Genomic DNA, 10,090 nt, shown 5'->3' with positions numbered 1-10,090 from the left:
ACTTTAATTGCGTTTTGGATTAAGATGTTTACTAACCCTCAAAATTAGAGTTGAAAGACTTGACTTTTGTGATCTTCCAGAAGTAGTAGGGCCAGTCCAACGCATATTTTATGAGACAGAGTAAATAAACGCGCAAAGCGTCAATCTTGCAGTCATAAAAGTATCTGAATATTCGACAGGTACATGCACAAGCATTGATGGTTTCCTCTGTTTGTCATCAATCTTGGACCCGGAAGAGCTCGTCCACTCTCCCAACCCATGACCACGAGAGGCCTGTGGGCTCAAATACATGGGCCTGATATCTGATTTGATGGTGAGAATGGGCCCCCAAGTAACATTTACATAGCCAGCATGAGCTAATCAATGATGTGTTTGGAACAGGGTAAGTGCATGACCCCGGAGCCATTCTTGATTGAGCACGATGGTACATGTCCGTGCTTGTAATCGTGCATCTCAAAGCATGATCGGGCGGTTGTGTCTTTCGTGTGCAAGACCTAAGTCAGTTCCATGATGAGTGAAGGTGCTGACTCAACTTGTGGAAGCAACTTTGTTTCTCGTTATCTCAGGTTCGGCTCCACAACTCACAGCCCAACCATGAGCTTTGTGGACCGACAGGCAATACAACCTGGGCCATCTCAAAGAGACTGTAGAAAGGAAGAGTGTTCTCAGCTGGATGTTATATTAGGGTTCGGGTAGTATCTCCCGCATGAAAGAATGATTCAGCTTCTTTTATGATGTCAACCATTGGATAGTGCAATGGCCATTTCGAGATATGTGCAGATAGATGAAAGAAATGTTTGGAGTGCTTCGAGAGCTGTAGAGGACGCAATCCAATGGTTGACGTTGCCAAGGAAGACCAATCATTCCTTCGTGTGGGAGACAACCTGAACCTTTATATTAGTGCTTGAGATCATTGCAATGTGACTTTGGACAGCGCACAACCAAAATTGCTTAGGGTTTGTTTGGATACTTCTAGCAGAAAATTCTATAGGATTGGTAGATTGGGTCATCCATTTAAGCATGATATAAGTTTTGTCCTTTTTTTCTGGGGTAGGAAGTTTTTGCTAAAGTTGGATTTCTATATGTGTATATCAAAATCGTTTGCTATTACACTGTCACAATAAAATAAGGTGATGTGATAGGCTTGCATGCATGTTGGCTAATGGCCTAAGATGATAAGCTCACACATGTTGAACTCCCTATCTCCCAAACATCTCATGCTTCATATCATGATATCATGATAACATCTCATGTTATCTCAAGTTCTCCCTTCTTTAAATTTTCATTTTTAATCCAATTCTATACTTTATTTGGATCTTCTAGAAAATCTGGAACCATAATTCACTCTTTATACAAATTTTGTATGAGAATATTTAGATATCTCACTTTATTGGATCTTTCTTAGACGGTTGCAAAAATAATCTATACTTTCTTTGGCTCCTCTATGTTATGGATATAGAGATAATTTTCTATTCATCATAGTTTAGAAAACTTACATTGCATTCTGAGATTTGAAAATCCAATTTACTCTCACAATCTCGTTATCAAGAATATATGGTGGCATCATTTTTTTACTCTCACCTGCAATATAATTTTACCATAGACTTTCAAATTGAATACTTATTATTGCAAAATTTATGAAAGAAAAAATTGGTACCAAAGATAACCATATTGATATTGTTGAAATTTCTTATCACAATTTAAATATCGAATTGTTGCGGGAGGGGGAGGGGCCTTGAATTTAGTCCCACATCGGCTAGTAGCGGGAAGGTTCTGTGCCTTAAATGGGGGTTGGAAAATCTTTCCTCTCGAGGCGCCTTTTGAAGGGCAAAACTGTGAGGGCAGTGGTCTCCCCCGTCTGCGCTGGACGCGCGGGCCGGAGCGCCCAAAGCGGACAATACCTCGGGAGGAACGCAGTCCTCTTTCTCTGCTAGCTTAATGTGGGCTAGGCTGTTGTGTGAGGCTCCGGCAGAATGCCATCCCCGCAACAGATGGCGCGCCAGGAAGGGGCGCCTCCTCCGACCGTTGACTACCCCTCAGGACTGTCGAGGCTCAATAACCTTCCCGCTGGGGGGGCTATGTTGCGGGAGGGGGAGGGGCCTTGAATTTAGTCCCACATCGGCTAGTAGCGGGAAGGTTCTGTGCCTTAAATGGGGGTTAGAAAACCTTTCCTCTCGAGGCGCCTTTTGAAGGGCAAAACCGTGAGGGCAGTGGTCTCCCCCTGTCTGCGCTGGACGCGCGGGCCAGAGCGCCCAAAGCGGACAATACCTCGGGAGGAACGCAGTCCTCTTTCTCTGCTAGCTTAATGTGGGCTAGGCTGTTGTGTGAGGCTCCGGCAGAATGCCATTCCCGCAACAGATGGCGCGCCAGGAAGGTGCGCCTCCTCCGACCGTTGACTACCCCTCAGGACTGTCGAGGCTCAATAACCTTCCCGCTGGGGGGGCTATGTTGCGGGAGGGGGAGGGGCCTTGAATTTAGTCCCACATCGGCTAGTAGCGGGAAGGTTCTGTGCCTTAAATGGGGGTTAGAAAACCTTTCCTCTCGAGGCGCCTTTTGAAGGGCAAAACCGTGAGGGCAGTGGTACGGTCTCCCCCCGTCTGCGCTGGACGCGCGGGCCGGAACGCCCAAAGCGGACAATACCTCGGGAGGAACGCAGTTAAGGCTGCAAATGGGTCGGGTCGACCCGTGACCCGACCCGACCCGACCTGCGTAGACCCGACCCGAATTTTAGGACCCGCGGGTTCGGGTCGGGTCCTAAAATTGGACTCGAATCATTTTCTGGGTCGGGTCTGGGTTTACCAAACGGACCCGACCCGACCCGAATGGACCCGAAGAGAGAGAGAGAGGAAAAGCAAAAGAAAATCTTTTTTTTTTTTTTTTTGGCGTGGGTTATGGTACTGTTGGTCAGTGTGGGAGGATAGCAAGTTAGCAACAAGCATAGGTTCACAGAATCCAAAGGAACGTCGGCCCATCAGGATTCTCTCTCGATCTATTACACTGTTGAGACCTCTGGTGTCTCGGTAGCTGCCTTTTTTTTTTTTTCCTTCTGTTTTTTGGTTTTTGTTTCTTTTAACTTTTGAAGGGAGAAAGTGAGGGAACACTGCAACTGAATATGGGTCATGTGCCAGTTTTCTGTAATGGAATTGGATTTTGGAAGGTCTGGGATTTTTTTTGTCCTCGTGAGAGGGGAGCTGGGAGACACCGAGTTCCGTCCAATCAGTCATATAGATAAAAAATAGTGATATGAAATTTGGCTTGTAGACCGACTTAGTTAGTAAGTCATGGGTCATCTGTTCTGACCGGAGCTCAATTGCAAAGTCTTTCAAGTCATGGGTCACCCAGCACCTCATAATTATGATATGATCAAATTAGATTTGCCCAAATTTTTTCCCAAAAGCACAAAAAAATTAGACCCGATCGGACCCAGACCCGACTCGAATCAGACCCAGACCCGACCCGAACCCGACTCGGTCCCGACCCGACCCAACCCGATCTTCAACCGGGTCGGGTCCAGGTCCAAAATTGGGATCCGAACAAAAAATCGGGTCGGATCGGGGTCACCTAGGACCCGACCCGACCCGACCCATTTGCACCCCTAAACGCAGTCCTCTTTCTCTGCTAGCTTAATGTGGGCTAGGCTGTTGTGTGAGGCTCCGGCAGAATGCCGTCCCCGCAACAGACTATTACCTGCTAATGTGGGCTAGCTAGCAAGGTCAGATGCCAACTACTATTACCTGCTAACAGAACATATACAAACCACTCTTACCCACTGGCAGGGTTGTATGGAACTGGATGTTGATTGATCATACTTTTAGGAGTCATACATAGCTATCGAAGAGCTTTTTTGCCATGGTTCTTAAAATAATTTTTCTTAAGTCATATTTCTTAAATAATATTTTCTTGAATCATACATCAATAAAATACTAAATGACTTTATAGAGTTCATAGCCCATAAATAAGCATTTAATAATAGAATAATCATGATTTTTTTTTTGCATAACATAAATACAAATTTCATAAATATGGAGTTCAGAGTTTATCAATAGTGCTTAACTGTAAAACAATCATGGAACTATTATTTCGCAATAAATTAGGAGTTTCATAATATCGTACGCTTGATCCTTGATTTTAAGAAAATGTGATATCATCAATATTTAACACTATTTCATATTTTCATAATACCAAAAAATAAGTAAAAATTTAAAAATAATAAGAAGTGTAAGATCTACTTATAAGCTTAAAAACTAGTAAGGAGTATAAGGTTTACATACCTATTTCATCTTAGACGGTCAAATTTTGCTAGGCGACTTTGCTAAACCTATTCAAAATATTAACAATAAAATTAATTTTTAATTGATGACTTTAATAAAATAATACAAGTAGTCTTTACCAGACGTACAGTGGTTTCATGTGGGTCAGGTCTATACGATTCGCTCAATAAATCGGACTCAATCAGGGCCAAGATTAACCAACATAGTTTATCAATGAAAGTTTTAAGGACATTCAATAGAGATGTGGTGATCGGTCCAGTAGGCAGCCTGGGCACCAAGACAGTTTTAGGTCTATTTTCAGGGATCAACTCAAGTTCGTAGATTAGGTCGACATAATCCGACTCCAAGTTTCTTGGACATTCTAGAGAGAGAAAGTGGAGAGAGGAGAGAGAAATTAGAGAGAGAAGAGTAGAGAGAGGAAACAAGAGAGAGAAAGATAGGGATGGTTCTCTCTCTCCTCCTCTTCTTTCTTTCTCTCTTTCTTGCTAAAACAGAGGAAGAAGGAGGTGGTTGGTGGTTGTGGACTTGGTGGTCCGGTGAGGTGGCGGCCGGAGATGGAGACATGAGGCGGAGGGCGGCCAATGGCAGTGGCATGCTCGAAAGAAGGGAGTCGAAATAGGGCACCCTGTTTTGGATCCAATTCGGTGATTTGTCAGCTAAAACTCAAGCAAAGTTTGCTAAATCACTAAGAAAGGAAGGGGAACAAGACGAGGAACATTTACTTTGGTTCGGCGAAGCCTCCAACGGCCCTTTCTAGTGAGGAATCGAGGAAAAAAGCTTAGAAAGAGAGCTCGGAATCGGCGGATATTCTTGATGATTCCGGTGAAGGAAATCTAAGGAGGAGAAAAGTTAAATATGCGAAGTCTTCGAGTTCTAGAAGAATTCAGAATGCTTTGAGAGTGCCTGATTTCCGCCGGAAGCGGAGGAGGAAGATGACTTTTATCAAAGTCTTCTTCTCCCTGCATCGCCACAGGGCACACTGGCCATGGACCTGACCTCTTAGGGTCGGCCCTCAGGCCCAAGGCGAGTGCAGGCCGGTCAATCGACCGGGCCCTCACATGTTATTTGCATGCACCTATAGCAATTTTGCACACATATATACATTAATTTCTACAAACATGTATATGCATCCTATTGGCATCAAATTTTGCCCATATTTGTGCCTGCATGGCACACACTAATACTAGTATTGTACACATTTATATTCTTCTTGTATACATATATCCTCGTGGTGCGCAAGGGTCAGTGACTAAAAATTATCTAAAAGATAGGGTGACATTTTAAATTTCAAACACGAAGGACTAAAGCATCAAATGGCAATCAATCAACTGCTTGCCAATTTTCTCTTTTTTTCCTTTTTTTTTTTAAAAAAAACCGAGCTCTTTCTTGTACCATTGAACTACTCAATGGCACCATTAAAAACCAAAGTGGACTCGTATCTCAACATCTTTGCAATCAATATTAGGGGTGTTATGGGGTTAGATGAGGTCGGATCCAAGTTTTACTAGACCTAGAGCCGTGCATGTCGATGTTTCAAATCCAACTTTTGTTCTATACTCTGTCAATTGAAGGAAGGATCAGATCAAAAATCTGGTTTTGTGTCATAAATGCGTATATCAGATTCGGGTCTAGTGGAGGTTGGATCTAGGAAACTACCGGGTTTCAAATTTTATACGCTAAGGAGCTAATCCAGCCAAACAACCTATATTTTGAGAAGTTTATCAATAAAATATACAATATATACTACAAAAATTTAATCATGAAAACAAGTATTTAAAATATAACAATAAAACACTAAAATTAAAAGGAACAATTTAAATATCCAAATATATTGTAACACGAATTACTTTTTATTTTCAATTAAAATATGCAGATAATATACATATATGTATGCTGGCTCTAGATTAAAAGACTTCATGATAGCACATAATTGTTATGATCTGTGAGTTCCACAAAAGCAACCAAGATAACTCAGTTATAGGTGTAACAACCCAGGATCTCACTCAAAATGGCTAGCCGGAAGGTATTGTTTGGGTTTCTTGATCCTGTATAAGTACCCAAGATCTACCCAGTGAATAACCGATGTGGGACTAAATACCTGCCCGCACGGATCCTCACATACTCTCCCCGTTCAAGCCCTGACGTCCTCGTCAGGCTAAGGGTTCAAATCCATTCAAATCTAATCACAAACACCACGATCGGTCCGTGGTCAACCCCAATGGATCTGTGCTGCAGTGTCCCCTAGTCCACATAAGTTATGGGCCGGGTCCGCTCTGATACCATTTGTAACAACCTAGGATCTCACCCAAAATGGCTAGCCGGAAGGTATTGTTTGGGTTCCTTGATCCTGTATAAGTACCCAAGATCTACCCAGCGAATAACCGATGTGGGACTAAACACATGCCTGCACGGATCCTCACATAATAAAATATGGAGCCATACATATTTGGTCCCCATGCAGGGACCAATTATTTCAGTTGGGAGAGCGTTAGACTGAAGATCTAAAGGTCGTGTGTTCGATCCACGCTCACCGCATGATTTTTGGTGTGAGGCCCAATAGTCCCACATCGGAAAGACTCGTTCCAGAGCCTGGGCATATGAGGCGGGTGTCTCCAAATCCTGTAGATACGTTTTGGGTGGAAAACAAAACCGGGGAGGGGTGAAGGACGCTTGCGTGAAGCCCCGGAACCGGACAATATCTGGCAGGGGAGCCCCGTGTTTCCCCCCTCATGTGGCCCCCACGTGGGCACTGGGTGCCTCACGTGCCCCGCGGAGGCAGGGACGTGACATTTGGTATCAGAGCCGAAAACAGCTCTTGTCCGATGGTGGGAAGGGTGTGAGGCCCAATAGTCCCACATCGGAAAGACTTGTTCCAGAGCCTGGACATATGAGGCGGGTGTCTCCAAATCCTGTAGACGCGTTTTGGGTGGAAAACAAAACCGGGGAGGGGTGAAAGACGCTTGCGTGAAGCCCCGGAACCGAACAATATCGGGCAGGGGAGCCCCGTGTTTTCCCCCTCATGTGGTCCTCACGTGGGCACTGGGTGCCTCACGTGCCCCGCGGAGGCAGGGACGTGACAATAGGTGTGACGGAATCAGGAACATCTTTTGCTAATACCCTACTCAAGGAACTAGCCGGACAACAATGCAGACCGGACTCCAAGTATACACCTGTATTCACTAAGCAAAGTAATGTACTAATTATAATGATTGCAAACCAAATTCCTACGGGCATGAGGAGCAGAAGACCCTTTCAAGAGAAATTTATGCGACTTAAATTTCATAATAGAATAGATGACCTAAAGAAAGAAAGGATCGTCGCTGCCTTATGGGTATGTATCCGCATAAAACAAATTATAAGATAAGCAAAACAAATAAATTTAGCGTATAATAAAAAAAAAGCAGTATTAACTAAATTCGAAGAAACACAGATAAGTATGATAACACAGGAATGGCAAAGTTGTAACTTCATGACTCTCAAAAAAGAAGAAAAATCTTATTATGAAGCAATAGAAAAATGAAAATGTTTTTTGGAAATTGAAAAAAATAAAATTGAGTTCCCTCGGCTCTTGCCTTAACTTTCATGATGAAATCTCCGTCTAAATCTCTTGAAGGTCCAGACCATTTAACCAGTAACTACCTTCTTGATATTATATATATATATATATATATATATATATATAGAGAGAGAGAGAGAGAGAGAGAGAGAGAGAGAGAGAGAGAGAGATCCAACTTAAAGCCTTCAATCACCTGAGCATGCCTTAGAGTATGGAGACAGAAGCACTCAAAGCTGGTGAAGCAGTGATAGTGCCATCTTCACCAAAAGGATACCCATGGCCGTGCGGCATCGGCCGGTCCGGTATCACCGGGACGTCGATATCGCCTTCCAGCATCTTCAGCGCCTCCGAGATCGTCGGCCTGAGCGCCACCATCACATGGGCACACAATAACCCCACCAGCACAAACCTCTCCATGGTCCCCTTTGGGTTACCTTCCCTCACCAGCGCCGCATCCAGCACCTCCTCCGCCCTCCCGGACTTGACCAGCGTCGACGCCCAGTCGGTGATCAACGCCGAGTTTGACTCCGCCGACTTATCTAGGGCATTCCGTCCGCTCATGATCTCCAGCACCAAGACTCCAAAGCTGTAAACATCACTCTTCTCTGTGAGCTGCCCGTAGAGCGCATACTCCGGAGCCAGGTAGCCATGAGTCCCAGCAACCCTAGAGGTGAGGGGCGACAGCCCCTCGCGGCTCTGCCTTGCGAGCCCGAAGTCGCCCACCCTTGCCCTCATCTCTCCGTCTAGCAGAATGTTTGTGGGCTTGATATCTCTATGATAGATCGCCGGCTTCACTCCATAGTGGAGATAACCCAACCCCTTCGCCACGTCCAGTATGATGTTTTTCCTCTGGGGCCAGGTCAGAGTTGACTTCTTTTTTCCAGAATAGCCGTTGCCATCCACGGGCGAGGTGAAGATATGGTCGGCGAGGCTTCCATTAGGCATGTAGTCATAAACCAAATACCTTTCTTTGGGTTCCTCCATGTCGTCGTCGTCGTTGGTGATACAGCAGCCTCTCAAGGGGACCAGATTCCGGTGACGAAGGTGGCTGATGATCTCCACCTCGTTCTGGAACTTCTCGTCGCCACCTTCCAAGTTCAGCTCCAATACCTTCTTGACGGCGACCAAGCTCCCGTCGGAGAGCGTCCCCTTGTAGACAACCCCAAATCCGCCGCGCCCAACTATATTCCTTTCAGAGAAGTTATCCGTGGCCTTCTCCATTTCTTCGATATCGTACAAGATGGATCCGGTGTTGGGACGCGCGTGGGATCTCGATCTCGGGCTCTGCTCCTGTTTCTTGGAAAGCTTCCTCTTTTTCTTCGATTTGGAAAGCCGGAGATAGAGTCCGAGGGCGGAGAGGAGAAGAGCGAGGGCAAGGGTGGCGGCGATGGGGGCGATGATGGCGGCGGTGTGGGATTTGGAGCGAGTGGGAGGAGAAGAAGGGGAGGAGAGGGCAAGGCTAAAGATGCAGCCGGCGGCACGGGGGTCCTCGGGGCCAAACTGGTTTGCGACGCCGGCAGCATAGTCGACAGCGAGGTAGAAGCACTGGGTGGCATGGGAGGCGTTGCCGTCGAGGGCAGTGAGCTGGGCGGTGACGGCGACGCCGGCGTTGGCGCAGTCATAGCACTGGGTGGGGACGGAGAGGTCGGAGCGGCAGGCAGAGTCGATGGCGGTGGAGGGGCCGAGCTTGGCGGTCCAGTTCCGGCGAGTGAGGATGCCGGCGCAGAAGTCGGGGGTGATGACGAAGCGCTGCGGGGAGGGGAAGCAGGTGTGGACGAGGTCGGAGGGGAGGGAGAGCGCGGAGAGGTTGGAGCTGAAGTCTGCGAGGCAGGCGGAGGAGGCGGCGGCGTTGGGGAGGCGGAAGAGGCCAGTGAGGTGGAGACGTTGGCCAATGGCGATGCCGAAGAGGCTCAGCAAGGTCGTGCAGCAGTTGGTCATGTTGGAGATGGGAGGCTGGCAGTAGGAGCGGTCCCAGGGGAAGGTCCCGACGTAGTTCAGGTCCATCGGGCACTCGTCCCCCGCCGCAGCCGCCGCCGTCGCCACTGGCGTCTCTGGCAGTGGACTGTTCGCGAGTAGCAGTAAGAAGAATAACGACCTCCACATCTCTCTACATCAGGAGAGACCTTGGGATGGAAGAGGAGGCAAGAAGGTGGCGCGGCCACGAAAAGCACTAAGAGTGGGGCGGTGGGGTTGTAGCCGGATGGAGATATGCTTATTATATCGGCCTCGCTTCGACGGAGTTTCTTCAGGATGGCGGTTGACT

The 10,090-nt window shown here is 46.7% G+C and overlaps 1 pseudogene; it reads right to left on the bottom strand.

Annotated features, from left to right (window-relative positions):
- Positions 1 to 7,771: 7,771 nt before the first annotated feature.
- Positions 7,772 to 10,017, bottom strand: LOC113462444 (putative receptor-like protein kinase At1g11050 pseudogene; annotated as a pseudogene).
- Between the last annotated feature and the right edge of the window lie 73 nt (positions 10,018 to 10,090).

Source organism: Phoenix dactylifera, chromosome 2 (genome assembly GCF_051530095.1).
Source record: "Phoenix dactylifera cultivar Ajwa chromosome 2, Ajwa_hap1_PhDact_Kaust_v1.1, whole genome shotgun sequence".
Classification (NCBI taxonomy): Eukaryota; Viridiplantae; Streptophyta; class Magnoliopsida; order Arecales; family Arecaceae; genus Phoenix; species Phoenix dactylifera.
Note: the sequence above shows the minus strand (reverse complement) of the source record. Positions and strands in the feature narration are given on the sequence as shown.